Raw genomic sequence first — 23,407 nt, forward strand, 5'->3', positions numbered from 1 at the left:
GGAACATAATAAATGCCAGTGACACTCTGTGTGGATAAAATATGTCGCAGGCTTATTGATTACCCAAGTTGGATTAGCTTACAGGCAATACAGGTGTCGACGTTGAGATCATTGAACAGCTGACACCCATTCTGAGAAAGCTAGAGCTGTCCTGATAGTGTTTTCAGCACCAATGGACTTAGATTCTTTTTAGCTTAATCCTTACTCCTCCCCTCCTGAAGTCCATGGCAATAAAATAGAAGGGTGACCAACCCTCTCGACCTACACTGTCCCCGTGGGCTCGGCTATCATCCTAGCAGGGGAGCAACACTAGGGATGATGTTTCCTCACGTGGACTTGTCAAGTTCTGTGTCAATTTTGATGTCTAATTCCCCAGTATTTTCTGAGCTTCCCGCAGCCCACTATACGGACCAGAAAAAGGCACAGGGTCTGTGGGGATATTAAAATATTAAATGAGAGGACAGGTTTGAGGCCCACTCATTCACTCTTCCTAATTAGGCAGTCCATGCTCTTATCCACTGGTGCTCCACCTATGGGTATGAAACATTATTTCATATATCCGGAACTCTCTACAGAACCAGCATCTATACAATGAATCTGAACTGCCACCAACTCTGTTAAAAAAATGCGGTTCTCCCTTTGCTGAAATGTAGCAAAGGAAGAATTGTTCGCACCATCCTCAAAATCCCATAGCAACTAGCTGCAACCTTCCCTGCTTGCTCCTTAAAATCTAGATTGCGGTCAGATGCCCAAGGTCTTAATCTGGTCTTAGGGGGAGGGAGACAGGGCCAAAACGATCCTACATTCAAAGTAGGACACTTACCAAGGAGCATCAGCTCCGTCTTAACTCCATTAAGTTTTAGGTATGAGCGTTCCATCCAGATTGCTACTTTTTCCAGACCCAAGGCTAGACCGGGCTCAGTATTGTCCATCTTGTTGAGAGAGACAACCAGCTGAGTATCATCAGCATAGGTAACAGTCTGGACTCCAAAAGGTTTAAATACCTCTGCCAAAGGACTCATGTAAACATTAAATTGAGTGGGGCTCAGGGAGGATCGCTGAGGAACACCACATCTAAGGGGCAAAAGTTCGGAGGTGATTTCATCTTCGAAAACTTGAAAGAACCTGTTCTCCAGAAAGGGTTGCAACCACTTCACAGTTCTCCCATTCACTCCCACATTCCTGAGTCTCTGAATCAGCAGCTGATGATTGACCGTGTCAAAGGCTGCGCTGAGATCTAAAAGAATATTAGCAGCACAGCCTCCAACATCTAAGCTTTTTCTGGATTCTTCTACTACTGCCAGAAGGGTGGTCTCAGTGCCTTGTTGAGGTCTAAATGCAGTTTGTGACAGATGGAGACAGATGTAACTCTCCAAGAATGCAGATAGAGCAGAATTAACATGCTTCTCAGCAACTTTACTAATGCCTGGCAGTAATGAAATCGGACTGTAGTTCCCCAACACCTCTGGATCCAAAGTGTTGGTCTTTTAAAGAGCTTTAACCATTGCCCATTTCCAGGGGCGGTGGGGGATGGGGGGGGGGTCTGCAAGTCCTATCATGAAAAAGGCATTATTCAGTTCCAGAATAGCTGGGGACACAGTATCAATAACTTGATTCTGAATGATCAGAGGGGGCATGGTCTGTGGGGAAACAGATTTTAATTGGTTGAAAATACCTTGCATTGATATCATGTTCGAAGGGGACATTTCCTCCAGAGAGCATTCTCTGATTTGAGAACTCTTATCCACAGGAGTTGTATTTTGTTGGGCTGTGACCTGTATTTTGTTAAAGAAAAACTTTGCCATTCGATTGCAGTGAGATAAAATATCGTCAGATACAATAGGGGGAAAGAGGTTTGAGGAGAGATTTTGCAATGCGAAATATTTTGCACGGAGAATTGGATGAAACGGCATTTTTAGAGCGCATGGCTACCCAGGAGCATCCCAGAGCTAATAGCAGTGCAGCTTAAACCACGGGCAGTATTAGGAGAACAAATGAGTCTTTCGCTGCTTTCGAAAGGTCAGAAAGTTTGGCTCGAGGCGAACACCAAGAGGCAGAAGATTCAATAGTTTAGCAGCATTGTACAAGAAGCGACGCCCTCCGCTTCATGTTTTTCTTATTTTTAGAACAACCGTCAATTGTTTACGCTCTGTCCTTAACCCCTCCCATGCTTGTGACGGAACCGTTCCGTCACGAGCCTCGGGTGGGCTGTGCTGGTGACGGAACGGTTTCGTCACGGCCCCGCCGCCGCACCTGCGCGGTGCTGATTTCGCGCCTGCGTGGTGCGTTCTATTGAGCGGGCGGGGCCGTGACGGAACCGTTCCATCACAAGCACAGCTCACCCGCGTGCCGTGACGGAGCGGTTCCGTCACGAGCACGGGACCGCCGCGCCGCCGCCCCGCCCCCTTAGCGCTGCGGCGGAATAGCCGGCGCAGCAACGGGGTTAAAGGCCTATTCGTGCAATAAGGTTGAATAATGGAGCTGATGATGGGTGGGCCTTTACTTGAGAGAGCTTTGTGTGTAATACACAAGGCCTTGAACTGGATTAGCTCTTGAATGGGCAGCCAATGAAGCGAAGCAAGGGCAGGCTTAGCTGAAAGGCGCTTAGAAGTATTCATCAGCACCCGTGCTGCACAGTTTTGTACTACCTGCAATTTTCTGGTGGTGGTGAGTGGGGTTCCCAGATATAGAGCATTAGCATAGTCAAGGCATGACATAATTAATGCTTGGACCAGCAGTCTTCTAGCAATGAAGGGTAGCAAGGCAATGATCTTTCTTAGCTTTCTTGAAATCCCAAATGCAGCAAGCTTGCTCTTTAAAGTCAAGACTGCGGTCCAGCCATACACCCAGACTCTTAATTTGTTCTTTTGGGACAGGTGGTGTCCCCAGACAGTAAGGCCAAAATGAGCCTATGCTCAACGTCATTGAGTTGCCTAAGAGCATCAGCTCAGTCTTAGCTCCACTGAGTTTTAGGCAAGAGCTGGCCATCCAACTCGACACCTTTTCAAGGCATAAGGCTAGTCCTTAGTCTGAGTCATCTCGTTGGTTAAGCGAAACCACCAGCTGGGTATCATCAGCTTAGGTGATGATCTGAATGCCAAAGGGTGTTACTCTGTCTGCCAGAGAACTCATTTAGACATTAAATAGAGTGGGGTTCAAGGAAGATCCCTGGGGAACCCCACATCTAAGAGGCATTCGCTTTGAGGTGACTTCCTCTTCAAGGACTACAAAGGATCTGTCCTCTACAAAGGACTGTAGCCATTTTAACACTGTTCCTGCAACTCCTGCCTTCCTAAGTCTTTGAATTAGCAAATTATGTTTTACCGTGTCGAAGGCTGCACTGATATGTAATAAAATAAAAATAGCGCAGCCCCCTCCATTCAAAGTTTTTCTTAATTCTTCCACTACTGTCAAGAGTGCAGTTTCTGTGCCAATGTGATTCTCTCTTCATAATAGAGAGCCTGAGCAGACTTAATTTCCTCTTTGTAGACTTTTATGGCCTCCCTGTATTTAACTTTATTAACCACTGAGAAGTCCTTTCTCAAACTTCTCTCAAGTCTTTTGCTGGATTGCTTAAGCTTGCGAAGCTTGGGGGAATACCAAGCATTTCAATTAGCTCCTACCTTATTAGAGATCCATTTTCTAGGGAGGACAGTGTCTAATGATGATTTGAACAACTCATTAAACTTATGACTAGCAATGGGGGATTTTAATCAGGTAATGGTCTGTTTTTTTCCAAGGTTGACACGCAGGACTCTGTTGGAAGTTCAGACCATGTGTGCACCTGCCTTCTGGTTTTCACAGCCGGCGTGATAGCAGCCTGCAAACCCTAGGTGAATGGAATCAGGAAATGGTCTGACCAGGGCACCGGAAAGGGATCCCCGACCAAAAGATTCTCGATATTTGAAAAAATGGGGTCAAGTAAATGGCCTTTAGAGTGAGTTGGACCCCCAACATTTTGATTAAGTTGAAATGCCTTCAGACCATCAACCAGCTCACACGTGGCTGGGTGTAAGATGTCATCAAAATGGAGGTTAAAGTCCCATAATAAAGTAAAATTGGGGAAGGGACTAGCAAGATTGACTGTCATATCAGGGAGATCCTTACAAAATTGACCAAGGGCGCCGGGGGGGGGGGGGTGTTGGGGGGGGGCGGGCGGTAGATTAAAATCTCAGCGAGAGTACAAACATGGGATGAACCAATTGTAAAGGAAAGACTCTTGCAGTCGGGTAAGAGGCTTGCACAGATGCGGCAATTAAAATCGCTTTTATAAATAATAGCTATGCCGCCTCCTCTGCCTGACTCCCGGTAATGCCTCTGAATAGCAAACCCAGGGGGAAGAGCATGAACAATGGCAGGATCAGCCTCACTCTTCAGCCATGTTTCTGTCAAAAACAGAACATCAGGACCCTCTTCTTCCAGAAGTAGCCAGATTTCTGTTGAGTGCTTAGAAATGGATCGACAGTTAAGAAAAAACATTTTACGAACAGTCTAGGAGGGTATAACGGTAGGGAATTTTATAACAGGACAAAGCTTAAATGAACAGTGGGGACACAGCTCCCAACATGACAAATAAAGCTTAAAGTGCAGTAATAATGATTTTTAAAAGGTTCAGCCACATCAATTTTTAAAATAGGTTCAAATGCTCTTGAACCGCACACCACTCGTGTTCAGTAAACAGGTCTGGGGATATGAAGAAAGCATTTTACATCACTCCATACAAATAAACAGTGGGAAGTGAAAGTTGTTTTTTGGAGAAACTATGGTTCCGCAACATTAAAAACATATATTCTTTCTTTTGTTGTTAAATAAATTGTCGACCCAAGATTTGGTATGATATTAGTTTCTGTTTAGAAACATTAATTGCCTGCCCATGCTAGCCCACTAATACAGTCTCCAATATGACAGTACCCAACAACCATTGGTAATGAGTGATAACTGTTTAAGTGCTCTACAATGACATTCATGATTCCATATTGAATCGTTAAATGACAGTGTCAAGTTTTTTTTAAAAACAAGCAGATGGATGCATAATGCTGAAACCCCAAAACAGAAAGATACATTTTTGTAAGATGGCTACTTTGATTAAATCAATATGACCACCCAGAGAAATTGGTGTTTTAATTTTTCTAACTGAGCAATAAGATGTAACTGCAATATAGTTGGATTTAAAGCTTCTTTCCGTGTTTGCTACTAGTGTACCAGGTACAGAGCATGCTGAGTTATTCGAGGATCACTAGACTGAAAGCCTTCCAGAAGAATGATCTGTGTCTTAGTAGTACTAAATTTATAACCAACAAGATTCTATCCTTTATATTTATATCATTTTCTATATTTATTTGTAATGTGATAAAAAGTGAATTCTGCTGATCTAGGTGTTGTCCTAAAAAAGAACTATGAGGCATATTATCAAGCCTGGGTGATAAAAGTATCGCCGCTTTATCGGCAGAAAACTGCTGATAAAGCAGCGATAATGGGCTTGATAATATTCTCTATAGAATTCCAATCGAAGCCCATGTTAGATGTCTTCACATCTAACATGGGCTTCGATTGGAATTCCATAGAGCATATTATCAAGCCCATTATCGCCGCTTTATCTGCAGTTTTCTGCCGATAAAGCGGCGATAATTTTATCGCCCAGGCTTGATAATATGCCCCTATGTGTTTTTAAAATACCCCTCGCACACTATGAATCCCATAGTGTCATGCTTTATCATGGGAGTCTTCCCGTCTCTCTACGAGGCGGGGCGTGCTTCGACCAGCAGATACGCGGGAGCACTGAATTATTTGTAATAGGCTATGTGTGGTGTGGGTAGTGAGAGTGGTAGGGGATGTGATAGCAAGTGAGGAAAAGAATAAGGTAATTAAAAATTCCCTGGCTAGTAAAAAAGTACAATTTATTCGCTTCTCTAGCTGGAAATGTAAAAAAGGGGTTTGGGTAGGGTGTATCTACTATACCCTACATGTTCGACATGTTTCGTAAGCAGTCCCCCCTGCTTTACTCATCAGGACCGTATGTGATCCCTACTACACTCGAAAAAATGAAATAATTATATGTAATATGCCTATTGTCCTAGTAACAGATTGCAAAAATAGGCTAATCTGTTATCGGGGTTATTAATTTACCCCCTCAAAATATGACCAAACTTGGCATCTGAAATACAAAAGCAAGAAAACAAAAAATGGTTGTTTTTTTTCGCTTTTCAACACATCACCAAAGCGTGGAACATGCGTTCTGTGATACAGTGTATATTGTGAAATATTTTTTCAATTGGTGATATATTTCTCTCAAAGAGCTCAGCGCAGCTCTCTGTTTGCGAGAAGGTATCTCAATTTGAGGTTACCTCGCTATTACTCCAAGGATTGTTTTTTACATCACTCACAAAGAGAGTATTGTCCATACCAATACACACACGATTGCTCATACTGTGCCAATAAAATGTCAATCAAAGTACTCATCATGCACAGGCATCTACGAGTTAATGGCAGTTACTGGTGCAACATGAACACTTTATTAATCCCAAATATATGCGATAACGTTTGTTTGCCGGTAGCACCGTGTTTTTCAGTAAAACTGTTCCAAAAACCCTGTAATACATAAACTGTTCCCTTTTGAAAACAGGCCTCATGAGCTTTCAGCGGAGGGAAGTGTTCCTTCACTGGTAACACTGCGGGCAAGATCGGAAATCGGGGTGAAGTTAATAATAGACTTGTACCGCCTGTAGATTAAAAAGAAATGCTGTGCCTGATTTCTCGAGCGTAAAATAAGTCAGGGTATTTGTAGATTGAAAACAAATGCTGTGCCCGATATCTCGAGTGAAATCTCGAGCGTAAAATAGGTCGGGGTATTTATAAAAAATGGGCCGTTATTTAAGAGAGATTCTTGGCTTAAGCTGAATTTATCAAATGAGGATACACCCTGGCGTCTGCCGAAAGGAGCCGTTTATTAGAGACTTAAGCTCAAGTCTATTACTCACATGACCAGCATCTAGCCCTCTCCTACACGAGTACCTCCATGCTGCTCCGTCGATAGGACTGTGGAGAAAGCCTGCGGTATTTAATTCATCCTTAATTGCGTGGAAAGTGGGTTAATTCGAAAAACGAGGCGGCTGTTACTCGATTGTGCTGGGGTGCTAGAAAGTTTTCCTGAGAGGTGTGTCTCACGGGAGTTGAAAGGAACACTTCCTGTTACATGAGCCCATACAGTCTAGAGCGTCAACAAAGATGGCCGCTGAAGGTGTCTGTGTCATCTCTTCCTGCTGTACTCACTACCGGTTTGGCTTGTACTGTGAATTAAATACTGCTCAAAAAATGTAACAGAGTGAAAGATGCCTTTTTACCAGCTATTTCCTTCGGATACGAAATAAAAGATGTCCCTCAGGAGGCGAGTGTGGACACAACTTGTGTTCTGCGCTGCTAGGTTTCTGTGCCTGTCCCACGTGTCGTGCGTCTATTGTGCTTCTTGCAGTTTGGGCAATGTGTAGAAAAACTAGCGGATATGATCATAGAGGTATGGGTTATCAAAATGGTGCCTCTAGTATCGAAAATAATTAGGCTATAGCATCGGATATAATTAGACTGTGAAGGAGAAACAATGAGTGTTTACACAAGTGTACATTAAATGCACGCTATGTATTAACATGATGACTTCATCATAGTTAGTGCATCCACGGTGGTAACCTTTAGCATAATTGGTATATGGAAAAAAATAATATGGAAAAAAAAATATGGGGCGATTATTTCGTCTTTGGTGTTAAGTGGTAATTGGGGGTAACACTACAACAGAGATTTCTACAAGACTGACATTAATGCTGACACTGGTCCGACTAGCACCCTCTACAGACGTTTCCATGGAGTATTTGTATGATTCAAGACATCAAATAGTGTTGTTGCTTTGATATTGTTTTTAGAGACACATGAAATCTGTTGTAAAATTGGGAAAAACTCTACAATAGAGTTGTCTACAGGATGGATAGTGACACTGACACTGGTCAGGACAGCACCATCTACAGACGTTTGCATGGAGTACTTACAGTTGTCCCCAAGGTATTTCGTCATTTAGCCCATTTATATTTGTTTTTAGACGGAATACCCACCTCTGTTCCTTCTCGAATAGGTATTTTTCGTTGGGGACTTGTTCAATTAATGACCAGGAGATGTCCTCAGGGGTGTGTCCCATTTCCAAAAAATGGAAAGCCATTTTAGTGGTGGATTTTTTGCACTAGATGTTGCTTTTGTGTTCTCCTATTCTTGTTTTAACCAGTCTGGTGGTCATGCCAATATATTCCAGATGGCATGGGAAGGTGATTAGATATACTACATTACTGCTGTTGAATGTAGTACATTTCCTCTGTTCCCATTTCTTGCCATTCATGAATCTGATTTCTTTGCTTTTCTTGGTGAGGTGGCATACCTTGCATCTTCCATAGGGATGGTGACCTTGTATATTAGCCAAAGCTGATGCTTGGCCATATGGTTCCAGTTTCTTAGGTCTTGTGTGTACAATAGAGTCTTGTATGCTTTTATCTCTTCTGTGTGAAAAATTGGGTTTTGGAATGTTCAGTCCACCGCTGTTCAGGATCCTCCAATGTTTATTGACAATTTTAGTTACCTGGTTGGAATTGGTATTGTATGTTGTGATGCCGAATGGTCCTTGTCTTCAGGTTTAGGAATGGTGGGTTCCAGGAGACTTTCTCTGCAATTGCTGTGTGCCCTCTTATAGGCCTGATTTATTATTCTTTTGGGATATTGTTGTGTTTCAAGTTTCTTTTTCATGTCTTTTGATTGAGTTTTGAACTTTGTAATTTCAGTACAGTTATGCCTTAAGCGTAAAAATTGCCCATAGGGCAGGTTATCCCTTAAATGTCTTGGGTGGAAAGATTGGTACATTAATAGACAATTTTTAGATGTTGTCCTAAAGTGTGTGGTTGTCATTAATCTCCCATCTTTAGGAAAAATATTAAGGTCAAGAAACACCAGTTGTTCATGGAAATTGTGCTGGTAAAATTTAGAAAATCGTCTTGGTAGTTAAGCCATGTGATTAAGCGGTTAGCAGTTGTTTCATCCCCGTCCCAGATGATCAAAGTATCATCGATGCACCTTTTCCAGGTGTGGATGTGTTTGTGATATGGGTTGTCTGGGTGCAATATTTTGGTTTTCTCTAGGTGGTAGACATCGAGACCAGCTATGCTCCATATTATTGTTTTCCATATACCAATTATGCTAAAGGTTACCGTGGATGTGCTAGCTATGTTGAAGTCATCATGTTAATACATAGCGTGCATTTAATGTACGCTTATAGCACACCACTGTGTAAACACTCAGTTTTTCTCCTTCGCAGTCTAACTATATCCGATGCTATAGCCTAATTATTTTCGATACTATGGGCACCATTTTGATAACCCATATCGCTATGATCATATCCGCTAATTTTTCTACACATCGCCCAAACTGCAAGATGCACGATAGACACAGGACACGTGGGACAGGCACAGAAACCTAGCAGCGCAGAACACAATTTGTGTCCACACTCGCCTCCTGAGGGACATCTTTTATTTCGTATCCAAAGGAAATAGCTGGTAAAAAGGCATCTTTCACTCTGTTACATTTTTTGAGCAGTATATAATTCACAGTACGAGCCAAACCGGAAGTGAGTACAGCAGGAAGAGATGACATGGACACCTTCAGCGGCCATCTTTGTTGACGCTCTAGACTGTATGGGCTCATGTAACAGGAAGTGTTCCTTTCACCTCCCGTGAGACACACCTCTCAGGAAAACCTTCTAGCACCCCAACACAATCGAGTAACAGCCGCCTCGTTTTTCTAATTAACCCACTTTCCCCACAATTAGCGATGAGTTAAATACCGCAGGCTTTCTCCACAGTCCTATCGACGGAGCAACACGGAGGTACTCGTGTAGGAGAGGGCTTGATGCTGGTCATGTGAGTAATAGACTTGAGCCTAAGTCTCTAATAAATGGCTCCCTTCGCAGACACCACGGCGTATCATCATTTGATAAATTCAGCTTAAGCCAAGAATCCCTCTTAAAAAACGGCCCATTTTTGATAAATACCCGACCTATTTTACGCTTGAGATATCGGGCACAGCATTTGGTTTCAATCTACAAATATCCCGACTTATTTAACGCTCGAGAAATCGGGCACAGCATTTGATTTTAATCTACAGGTGGTACAAGTCTATTATTAACTTCACCCCGATTTCCAATCTTGCCCGCAGTGTTACCAGTGAAAGAACCCTTCCCTCCGCTAAAAGCTCATGAGGCCTGTTTTCAAAAGGGAACAATGTATGTATTACAGGGTTTTTGGAACAGTTTTACTGAAAAACACGGTGCTACTGGCAAACAAACGTTATCACATATATTTGGGATTAATGAAGTGTTCATGTTGCACCAATAACTGGCATTAACTTGTAGGTGCGTGTGCACGATGAGTACTTTGATTGACATTTTATCGGCACAGTATGAGCAATCGTGTGTGTATTGGTATGGACAATACTCTCTTTGTGAGTGATGTGAAAAACAATCCTTGGAGTAATAGCGAGGTAACCTCAAATTGAGATACCTTCTTGCAAACAGAGAGCTGCGCTGAGCAATATACAATGTATCACAGAACGCATGTTCCACGCTTTGGTGATGTGTTGAAAAGCGAAAAAACCAACAATTTTTTGTTTTCTTGCTTTTGTATTTCAGATGCCAAGTTTGGTCATTTTTTGAGGGGGTAAATTAATAACCCCGATAACAGATTAGCCTATTTTTGCAATCTGTTACTAGGACAATAGGCATATTACATATAATTATTTAATTTTTTCGAGTGTAGCAGGGATCACATACGGTCCTGATGAGTAAAGCAGGGGGGACTGCTTACGAAACATATCAACCAAGTAGGGTATAGTAGATACACCCTACCTAAACCCCTTTTTACATTTCCAGCTAGAGAAGCGAATAAATTGTATTTTTTCTACTAGCCAGGGAATTTTTAATTACCTTATTCTTTTCCTCACTAGCTATCACATCCCCTACCACTCTCACTACCCACACCACACATAGCCTATTACCAATAATTCAGTGCTCCTGCGTATCCGCTGGTCGAAGCACGCCCCGTCTCGTAGAGAGACCGGAAGACCCCCATGATGATTCATAGTGTGTGAGGAGTATTTTCAAAACACATAGTGCTTTTCTAGGAGAAGACCTAGATCAGCAGAATTCACTTGTTATCACATCACAAATAAATATAGAAAATAATATAAATATAAAGGATAGAATCTTTTTGTTTATGAAAATTGTACTAGAGGTGGATTCTATCTGAATACCTCTATACCCCCCCCTTCTGTTAGTTTTGGTACTAAACGTATAGCCAATATAGCCAAGAGTGAGCCAAAATCAATTGTGTTTTGCTGAATAGTATTAATAGCAGTAGTTTAAGATTGTGGGCCATTAATGCATTTTTATTATTAAGGGCAATCATAGAGAGTCTGCACCTAGTTCATGAAAGTGGGTTGAAGACCCATGACCGTCAAAATCTTCCATAGGACCATATTGAAAGCTTTCTCTGTGTCTACCGATATGATAGCCATTGGTTCCTGGAGGCTCTTTGCACGATTGCTCAGGGCCATCATGATGTTCCTATGAGTAGTGGTATCCTCCCAGGAATACACCCTTAGAGGTTTGGGAGCTAATAATTTGTTAATAATCTCAGCATTTGCATTGAGGAATGAAATGTAAGAAATTGGAAAATTGGGTTATTAGTCAAGTGGCGTGACTCCCCACCTTGAGTTATAATCACAATCCTTGTCAAGGTAAACCCTCAAAGTCCCTAAATTAACCTGCCCCCTGGCAATTATGGCACAGAGCAGAAAGGCTTAACCAAGGGCAATGTGTAAAGTACTTATACAGTACCATAACAGTAATATAGACAAAATACAACAAAATAAAAATCCCAAACGGATTTAGAGAAATAAAGCACATTTTAATAAATAAAATGGCACTAAAATGACAAAACTCCAATAAGGGGAACCTGAGATATAAAATAGTGTGAAAAAGCGTTAAGCAGCAACTATTATCAACTGGTCGTGGTAGACCAGGACGCAGAAGCTGTTTGAGGCTGACCGCGAAGGAGCGAATGTCAGATAGAGAAACCTGGTTTGAACTAGTCTGAGATATTACCTAAGGACTTGCTCTTAAAAATGGAGATCCAAAATCTTCAGTGGGGAAAGGCAGAAGGCTGCAGCTGAAAAGGTCTCTACAAAGTTGGATAGCATTTGGACATGTTCCAGGTGAAGCTATTGATTTTTGTTGGGTAAGCTCTGACCAACAGAAATTTGAGTTTCACACCAAGGGAAGTCATATTGCGGGCTGGATATTTTTAGCATCTTTGCCCCGTTCGCTCAGAAATGTTCAGTGGCACAAGGCTGCAGGGTTCAGCCAAAGACGGCTGTACAAGGCCAAATACATTCCCCACCAGGTCTTACTGAATCGGATTTGCTGCTGCAGAGAGGCTCCAAGTGTTAGAATCCTGGATCTACAGCCCAGCAGCAACACACCTTGGGCAGATTGGCTTGGGAGGTTTATCCCAGTCTGCCAGAGTAATTCAGATTGAAAACCTTTCCAAGTCCCAGATTTTCGGAAGAGGTAGAAGAAGTCCGGTCAGACACAGCCAATAGTCCCAAGGCCTCAGGAACAGCACTTGGGGGTCAGGACTCACTACAGCAGAAGCCAACAGCAGGGTACAGGGCAGGTCCAGTTGGAACTAGTCAGCTGGGCAGTTGCAGGAAAAGGTCTCTTGCAGCTGGTTGTTTCCTTGTATATTGAGTAGTAGGTCTGCCTTGTGAGCCTTGAAGTCCACTTTGTTTGTTCTAGGTACAGGAGAGAGCAGGTTTAGTCTTTCAGGGGCACCTCTCAGATCACAGACAACAGGTTCAGTCTTCTTCTGATCTTCCTCGGGTCCAAAATGTGTTCATAGGCGGGAGCCAGGAGATTCCACATTTATGCCGGATACTAGCTTCTTGGTAGGATTGACTTGTTGCCGCTCTCTAACCAATCGGGTATAAGTTCCTAGGGGCACCCCTGCACATGAGTGCAGTTGTTTTTGTGTGCCCTACTGCATACAATACCAAAGTTTCCCTCAGCCCTAAAATCAAAAATGGTCAAACCCTTCTACTCTTGTACAAATTATGTGTGCCCACCCAAGGGTGTGGCCAGGTCAATGAACAGCCCATCCTCTGTGGTTGCTCCAAACCAGTTCTAGGAGTAGCTTCGTATCCACTGGGATTGGTACCTGCCTCACTGGGGGAGCAAAAGACTGGGGCCTCTCCAGTTGTCAACTGACATCTGCTTGTGTCAGGGAGGCCCCTCTGAAGTAAATTCAGTTCTTGCACACAGTCCAAATTGTCTTCCTGCCAGAGGAACAAAAACACCTCCCCATACGCAAGCCTTTGTCTCCACTATGGGAGTAGTTTTCACACCTCATGCCTGGCTATTGATCAGCTGGGTAGCAGTTGAAAGGCTCGTGTAAATCTGCCTTTGGGATTTTACAGCAGGGAAAAGGTAACTTTCTAAAAGATACTTTTATTAATATTTATCAAAATCTGATTCTACTATTAACTTGAGCTTAAGATAAATATTAAAAAGCATTGTTACATCATGTTTCTAGCTGGTACCTACCAAGAGAAAATAGAATTATTATTTAATATTGCTTCTCATTAGCTCTCTATAGGCCAGCCAGCCTTCACACAGTGAAAATAGCTTGTGGGTGCTGGAAACGGTAAGGATATGGTAACATAAAATGTATACATGTCCTACTTTTAAACACCATGCACCGTGCCGTGTGGGCTACTAGGTCTATAGAGGGGTGATTTATTATTTAAATAGAGGTTTAGACCTGGCAAAAGGGTTTATTTTCACGGGTTGAATTACAGTTTTTACACTTCTCCAGTCAGGCTACAATGGTAGGCCAAAGCTATGTTTGCACTGCCACCTTAGTGGGTAACACAATAGGTCCTGTAGTCCACTATTTGAATTTAACTTTCAGGCCCTGGATGCACGTTGTACCATATACTAGGGACTTATAGGCAAGTTAAATTTGCCATTTACGAGGATACCAATCCAACCATGTTAAAAGGGAAATGACAGGCACTCTACTAATGGTTAGCAGACGTCTAGTGCACAGAGTTTTACAGTCAGCAAAAACAGATGGGAAAAACATCTGGTGGTACTCCACACAAAAGATAGTAATTTCCTACAGTCTGGAAGACCTAAATGAAGTAGATGTTTTTATTTTTTATTTTTCAAAAAGACAATAATAGTTAGATTATACCAAGAGTCAGGTGTTCGTTTATTATTAGACATACCCAGAAAAACCTCTAGTAAAAGTGCTGCAATCTAATCTAGAAATATTTTAGATTACTCAGCTGTCAAACTGACAGAGCATGCCGCTTTACCAGATGCTAACTTTATATAGTTGATTTGACATCTTTCAACATAAAATCCATATTATATAGATTATTCAAAATAATAACAGCTGCACCTCATGCTGCAGTGCAAGCTAAGAAATACAATACTTCAGTTACTCTTTGTTCAGCCAACCTGCCTATCATTTTGCCTATCCTGCTTCTGTATTCACTCAAAAGTAATGTTTTATTCTCAGCTCCAGAAAGATGAGTCTCTTCTAAACATAGAATGCCTAGTCTTAATCAGAGTAACAGAGAGAGTCCTAGATTTCTTGGCTTCCCTTCTAATTTCTTTAACATTCAACACAATAAATGTAACTATGGTCTAGGTGGGACAGGTATAAAAGATGCTGTATTGAATTAGAATCTGCGCTGTTTTTTGTTTGTTTGATGAACTCACTGTGTTTGAAACTCTCTACCCTAATTCCCTTCACTTTCTCCTATCAGACTGATCCCAAGAGCCCCTCTCTCTTGCCCGAGGCCCAGATGTGAATGAGCTGTGTCACTAGACAGAACTCCTAAAGCCATTGGAAGGCATTGCACAGCTCAGTGATGGGGAAGTGGGAATAAATATGTGAAACATATGCCCTAAGGAGAAAGTAAGAAAAATGTATAAGGGCAGAAGAGGTATTAGGGATTTACATTTCCTAGAACGTTTTTAGCAGATCAGTTAATATCTGCTCTTAATTACTCTTTGAAGAAGTAGGCTCCCTCTTTGAACGTTCAGCCATAGTAGCTTGCTCAGTGAGACAAAAACTAGTTTTGTTCTTGAAAGTCAAGTTCAGTCTGGAGGGTTGCTCGACTATTACTTCTGCTCTAAGAGCGTACAGCCTATCAATCTATTTCCTTAGTTGCCACTGTTTCTCCATGGCACCATAGAAAAGTCCAATCTAAAAAAGGAAATCAGGCCATTACAGGCAATGGGACTTCTTGGACCTGCAACACGAAACAGCTGTCTCTCAGTAAGACATCCATTAATTTATTTAAAAATGACCCTGGCTGAGAAGAGTTCGATTATGTGCAAATTGGGACTTAATGTGCCATGTAAATCTCTTTAGCAAAATCTAAAAATGTCAGATCTTGAATGTCTTTAGTCAGTGGATGTGAAACAAATGTGCCATATTACACCCTGCCAAGAATGTTTACGTTTTTACAGCATTGAATGATTTTCCAAATCTTCCAATTTTCTAGAGATTACTTGCAGGTCTTCGGCTCTTTAGATGGAAAAGCCACCCTTTCTTCAATCTCTGATACTCTAGTGTTGTCATCTATAACTTTTTGATGAACTTGGGAGGGAACAGGTTGTATAGTAAGGTTGTCGACAAAACGCTTTTCAGAATTCTGTTTTGTTTCCTCCTTGTGTAGGTAAATTATATCAGTCACTGTATTTAGATTGGCGGAGATTTAATTGCAAAATGTTAGTGAGAATGCTGGCTCACGAAACAATGTATTTATAGTAACTCCGCCCTTAGGTGCAAAGACAGACTCTTCAGTATCCCCTTAGTATTGTGACCTCCACCAGTTTGAGTGGTTAAATGGGTAGAAGAAAGCAGCCATTGGGTGAGGCAGAGGTATTTTTAATCTCAAAGCTATGATTAGCACTCAGGATATTTCAAAATGTAATTTACCATGTAGCCCCCTCCAAAAGCAACTTCCGGGTCTGTTTTACATTTAGTAGGGATATTGTCAAAGGAGTCTTTAGACCTGTAAACTTGTCAAATCAGGCAAATCACAGTATTCACAGTAGAGTTAGAGTCAGTTCCATGGCCTGTTCTATTAAGGTATACATTTCTGAGTAATTCTTACTTCGGGTACTAAAAAAAAAAGGCACTGTGGTCTCGCCTATTAACATATGGCCCCTATGACTCCTAGGGCAAACTCCTATGCTTGTGATGATACCACTGCAGCTGTCCCAGTAGAAGTTATTATTTTATTTCTGTTTAGTGTTTGTATAGTGCAACATTTATCCTGAGTAATCTAGGCACTCACAAAACCTTCAGTAATAAAAAAAAGCTACAAAACAGATTGGAATATGAAAATGGCCATTAAACTGCAGGAAAAACATATTTATATGATTTCTGAATATTGTCTGGGCAGATTAAGCGGTAAACAGTCAAAATATCGAGTAAAAAATATCGAATGGACATAATATCGAGTTTAAAATATAGAATGGACAAAATATCGAATGGACAGAATATAGCATCCAAAATATCGTTTTTAAGGTAAGTAATGTAATATCGATTTATGTTATTATGTGTGAAAAGCGTGTATTTATGTTATAATTTATTTTAATTAACGAATTTTGTTTTTTTAATTTGTGCGTAATTTAATTCTGTAGCGGGTTGTGGGTTTATAGGGGAATAGGGTGGGAAGTAATTTAATTATAATTAATTAAATATGTAAATCTATTTATTGGTATTCATTTTTAATTAATTGTTAATTAATTTATATTTGGTAATTAATTAAATTTTAATTGGCAATTAATTTTAATTAATTGATTAATTGCTAATTATGTTAATTTTACTAATTTATCTTCTGTAGCGGGTTGTGGGTTTATAGGGAAATTGGGTGGGAAGTAATTTATTTATAATTAATTAAATATGTAAAATTATTTATTGGTATTTATTTAGAACTGATTGTTAATTATTTTTATGGTTAATTAATTAAATTTTAATTGCCAATTAATTTTAATGAATTGATTAATTGCTAATTATGTTAATTTTACTAATTTATTTTCTGTAGCGGGTTGTGGGTTTATAGGGCAATAGGGTGGGAAGTAATTTATTTATAATTAATTAAATAAATCAATGTATTTAAATGTAATTAATTGTTAATTAATTTTTAATTGTTAATTAATTAATTGTTAATTTGTAAGTAATTTGTATTAATAGGTAACTAATTGTAATAATTAATTTTAATTTGTAATTTTAATTGATTAATTAATATATTATATTAAATTGGTAATTACTTTTAATAAATTTTTTATAGATATTAATTTATATTTTTTTAAATAATATATGAAGTATTTACTTTCCCTACTGTTGCGCTCTCTGGAGTGGGAATAGTAATTTTTACCCCTACGCTATCCAACGCTTTACCTACTGTTGCACTCTTTGGAGTGGGAATAGTAATTTTAACCCCTACGCTATCCAACGCTTTCCCTACTGTTGCACCCACTGGAGTGGGAATAGTAATTTTTACCTCTACGCTATCCAACGCTTTCCCTACTGTTGCACTTACTGGAGTGGGAATAGTAATTTTTACCCCTACGCTATCCAACGCTTTCCCTACTGTTGCACCCACTGGAGTGGGAATAATAATTTTTACCCCTACGCTATCCAACACTTTCCCTACTGTTGCACTCTTTGGAGTGGGAATAGTAATTTTAACTCCTACGCTATCCAAAACTTTCCCTACTGTTGCACTCTTTGGAGTGGGAATAGTAATTTTTACCCCTACGCTTTCCAATGATTTCCCTACTGTTGCACTCACTGGAGTGGGAATAGTAATTTTTATCCCTACGCTATCCAACACTTTCCCTACTGTTGCACCCACTGGAGTGGGAATAGTAATTTTTACCTCTACGCTATCCAACGCTTTCCTTCCTGTTGCACTCACTGGAGTGGGAATAGTAAGTTTTTACCCCTATGCTATCCAATGCTTTCCCTACTGTTGCACTCTTTGGAGTGGGAATAGTAATTTTAACCCCTACGCTATCCAACGCTTTCCTTACTGTTGCACTCTGTGGAGTGGGAATAGTAATTCTTACCCCTACGCTTTCCAACGCTTTCCCTACTATTGCACTCTCTGGAGTGGGAATAGTAATTTTTATCCCTACGTTATCCAACGCTTTCCCTACTTTTGCACCCACTGGAGTGGGAATAGTAATTTTTGCCTCTACGCTATCCAACGCTTTCCCTACTGTTGCACTTACTGGAGTGGGAATAGTAATTTTTACCCCTATGCTATCCAACGCTTTCCCTACTGTTGCACCCACTGGAGTGGGAATAGTAATTTTTACCCCTACGCTATCCAACACTTTCCCTACTGTTGCACTCTTTGGAGTGGGAATAGTAATTTTAACTCCTACGCTATCCAAAACTTTCCCTACTGTTGCACTCTTTGGAGTAGGAATAGTAATTTTTACTCCTACGCTTTCCAATGCTTTACCTACTGTTGCACTCACTGGAGTGGGAATAGTAATTTTTATCCCTACGCTATCCAACGCTTTCCCTACTGTTGCACCCACTGGAGTGGGAATAGTCATTTTTACCTCTACGCTATCCAACGCTTTCCTTCCTGTTGCACTCACTGGAGTCGGAATAGTAATTTTTACCCTTATGCTATCCAACGCTTTCCCTACTGTTGCACCCACTGGAGTGGGAATAGTAATTTTTACCCCTACGCTATCCAACGCTTTCCCTACTGTTGCACCCACTGGAGTGGGAATAGTGATTTTTACCCCACGCTATCCAACGCTTTCCCTACTGTAGCACTCTTTGGAGTGGGAATAGTAATTTTAACCCCTACGCTATCCAATGCTTTCCCTACTGTTGCACTCTTTGGAGTGGGAATAGTAATTTTAACCCCTACGCTATCCAACGCTTTCCCTACTGTTGCACTCTGTGGAGTGGGAATAGTAATTGTTACCCCTACGCTTTCCAACGCTTTCCCTACTGTTGCACTCACTGGAGTGGGAATAGTAATTTTTATCCCTACGTTATCCAACGCTTTCCCTTACTGTTGCACCCACTGGAGTGGGAATAGTACGTTTTTACCCCTACGCTATCCAATGCTTTCCCTACTGTTGCACCCACTGGAGTGGGAATAGTAATTTTTACCCCTACGCTATCCAACGCTTTCCCTACTGTTGCACTCTTTGGAGTGGGAATAGTCATTTTAACCCCTACGCTATCCAACGCTTTCCCTACTGTTGCACTCTTTGGAGTGGGAATAGTAATTTTTACCTCTACTCTATCCAACGCTTTCCTTACTGTTGCACTCACTGGAGTGGGAATAGTAATTTTTACCCCTACGCTATCCAAAGCTTTCCCTACTGTTGCACCCACTGGAGTGTGTAATAGTAATGTTTATCCCTACGCTATCCAACGCTTTCCCTACTGTTGCACTGTCTGGAGTTAGAATATTCATTTTTACCCCTACGCTATCCAACGCTTTCCCTACTGTTGCACTCTTTGGAGTGGGAATAGTAATTGTTACCGCTACGCTATCCAACGCTTTCCCTACTGTTGCACTCATTGGAGTGGGAATAGTAATTTTAACACTCTTGCTATGCTACGGTAATAATATTGTATATTTTTTATAATATTATGTTAATATATATATATGTTTTAAAAAATAAAATTGTATTATTTTTTTATAACTTAAATTAATTATTTAATAATTTTAAAGATATTTAAGTATTTTTAAGTATATTTTTGTTATTTATTTTTAATATTTTTTTAATATTACATTAATTTTAATAAATTCAATATTTTTACAAAGTACATATTTTTAAACAATATTTTTGATTAGATATTTTTGTACTTACCTGTTTGTAGATAGGACTTCGATATTTTTGTAGTCGATATTTTGCAGTCGATATTTTAAATGCCTATATTTTTGTAGTCGATAATATGTCAGTGATCCGATTAAGCATGTAAGTGTGCCATTAAACTTTTCTGAGAACTTAAATATCACTCTGGATAACACTTTCTCCCAGAGTGATACAATGGATTCTTGGGGGCATATTAACCACGGCCAGCGATAATTATCGCAGGCTGTGCTTAGCAATAATTTTTTTATCGTAGGCTACCTCTGGAATTTATCGCTGGGTCACAGGGTCGTATCAGCATAATCCACATCAATGTTGGGAATAGGTCAGTCTGCATTTTAGCAGACGTTAGTTTTTGGAGATAAAAGCTGTTTTCTCCAAAAACTAACGTGTTCTAAAATGCTGGGGCAGCCTTGTAAATATCGCGATGTGAACATCAGTGATATTTACAAGGTTGTCCATCGGGGGTAAGCCCAGTGACGCCCACTTTGCATCTCATTAGAGATGCAAAAGGAGGCGTTGGGAAAAAAGGGTGATAACATGCAATTATGCATGTTAGCACCCTCTTGTAAATAGGGTGATAGTTCTATCTCCGTTTTTTGGATTTTTAAGCCAAAAAAGCAAAGATAAAGCCTGTAAATATGCCCCTATGTTAGACCTGTCAGCCTTAGGGTGGTCTCCCCTACATTTTTGCCTCCCATTGTTATCCTATATTTTGTTGGACTTAGGACTCTGGGCGCCTCACCACTGCTAAACAGTGCTGAGGTGCAGGTGCTCTTCCCTAAAACATTGTGAGGCTGGCATATCTGCCACAAGCCACTGCTACCGCAGTAAGGTTTAATCCTCCAATAGGCTAACATTGGGAACCTCCCCTTATGGAATAACTTCTGACAGGGACCTAATAAGTCTATCATGTTTGGTCTTGTTGGACTCGGGGCGGGGAACCCTTTCCAATGATATATAGGGTTTGGGCATTACTACGCTAGGGATCCCACTTTTATAAAGGGGATCTTTTCCTGCCTACACTTAGATTAGGCTGCAGACTCCCCCCTCCCCTCTGCGTACTGATAGTTGGGAGGTGGGAGTGGTGATTCACGGGCTGCCCACTGTAGCCTTAACGGCCTGTCTCTCGTCACTGTGACAGCTAGGTCAGGGAAGGCAGGGAACATACCAGAACACCCTGGACTCTTCCAGAAGCCCCTGCCCCCAGACCCTTCCAGAGACTTCCACCACTTTCTAGCCCTTAGACTAAAAAGATATATAAGGGAGGGTCCTGGCCTCACATTCTTGTTACACTGCTGGACCTGGAAGAATCCCTGCTGGAGTGAGGACTGCTGCGCAAGAGGATTGCCACTGGGAAGGAGGTTGACTGCTCCAAGGAACTGCTGCCCCACAACCTGCTGAGCTGCCCTACTGTCTGCTGATCCTGCCTTGCATGGGAGACTGCAACATCACCACCAGAGTGTCTCCACAACATCCCAAAGGAACTACTTTTCTTTGAACAGCATTTTAAAGAGTCTTCAACCTTTTAAAGATTGCCTTTTTGGGACTGCACCCTTTTTAAGCTAAAGGAAACTACCTGTCCTTGGACCACAGCGTTTTAAAGACTGCCCATTGGAACAGCAACAACACTCTCAAGATTTGCCCTGCAACGCTGTGCCTGCCCTCAGCACTGCTTGCCCCGTGATCCTCCCAGGGCTCTGTGATTGCCTCTGCTTCTGGCGCAAGCCCACTGAAACTGGCCCTGAGGTCACCGCCACTGTGACCGGAGCGTGCTGTGTAGCGCTGAGAAGCGAAGCGCTGTGTGGCAGGAGGCTCCGTCGTTGCCCAGGACTTGGAGGCACTGTTAAGCGCTGTGCTAAAGGAGCGCTGTGTGGCTGTGACCCCCACCCGTGTAGCGCCTGCTGAGCCCAAGGCCCCAGGGGGAGAGGAACCTCGCACCTGCGTCCGCAACCACCACCCCAGGTAACGCCTCAGTGCAACCAGGCTGCTGCGAAGGGGCGGGGTGCGGGTTGGACGGGTACCTGGAGTGTGAGCTTTGTGCTTGGCTGGGAACCGTCCTTCACTGACTGGCCTACGGGGGCATAATTACTTGGTAATTGACACTGGGGCATTATTTAGCATTACCAGCAGCGCCTGGGCAGCCGCACTTCCTACGCTGGGAGCATCATTTCTATGAGAGGCACACTTATTACGCTACAAGGGAACTTTGGCCTAAGAACCTTCCCCCAGTGAATTTTGACCATAAGAACCTACCTCAAGTGTACTTTTACCATCCAAGGACACTGTGAGAAAGGCATTACCAGCAAGAGCCCTTGGCACACATGAGCTTTTGGTGATTTGATCAGGCCTGGGAACTGGATTCATTCTTATTGATTATTGATCTTGCTTGGAAACTGGAATCCTTTTTTTGTTATTGATCAAGCCTGGGAACTGGATTCATTCTTATTGATTATTGATCTTGCTTGGAAATTGGAATCCTTTTTATTATTGATCTTGCCTGGAGCTGGATTTACCTGCTTTTGGTTCTCGCATAATTTTTAGATAAAGAAATTCTTATTCTTATACAAAACTGGTTCCTTTTGTGAGTGTTTTTACTGTGTCATCGTCGTTGTGTGTTGCACAAATACTTTACACATTGCCTCTGAAGTTACGCCTTTGCTGCTCTGCGCTAAGCTACCAGGTCGGAAGCGGTGGTCCCTACTTGGACTAGGGTGCATACCCCAGCCAACTAGAGACCCCGGTTCTAACATTGGTGATCGAGCGGTGGGACAGGACTTGTGCTTGTGTAACACCACGCAGCGGCGCAGTGTACACCGCAACCCTACACCTGACTCTACTGAATTTTTGTCTACCCTCTCCGATTGGCATTTTTGACTTTTTTTTAAATTCTCCCTGACTGGCTGCTCTTTTTAAAAGTCCTTTTGCCTAAGTCCCATTTGGTTTGAGTTTGAGTTTGAGTTTAAAATTATTTGTAAAAGCGCGCATACACCAGCGGTTTCTTGGCGCTACAACTAACAAAAATCCGGGGCCAGAAACAAAACGGGGGAACTGCGAAGGGGATTATTCAAAGGACTTCCTGAATAGGTGGGCCTTAAGTTGTTTGCGGAATTGTGGGTACAGGGTGAGGGTTCGAATTTCCAGGGGAAGAGAGTTCCACAGGGAAGGGGCAAGGGTGGCAAATTTAGAGCCTCCCCACTTCTTTCTTCGGTAGCGTGGAATCATGAGTAAGGACTGGGAAGACGAACGTAGCTCTCTGCTGGGAACATAAGGGGTGATCTCAGATGAGATGAATGCTGGAGCTGAGCCTAGGCGAGCCAGGAAGGTAATGGAGGCGATCTTAAATTGGACCCGGGCTCGTACAGGGAGCCAGTGTAGAGACTTCAAAAG

This window comes from Lissotriton helveticus, chromosome 8 (assembly GCF_964261635.1).
Source record: "Lissotriton helveticus chromosome 8, aLisHel1.1, whole genome shotgun sequence".
NCBI classification, from domain to species: Eukaryota; Metazoa; Chordata; class Amphibia; order Caudata; family Salamandridae; genus Lissotriton; species Lissotriton helveticus.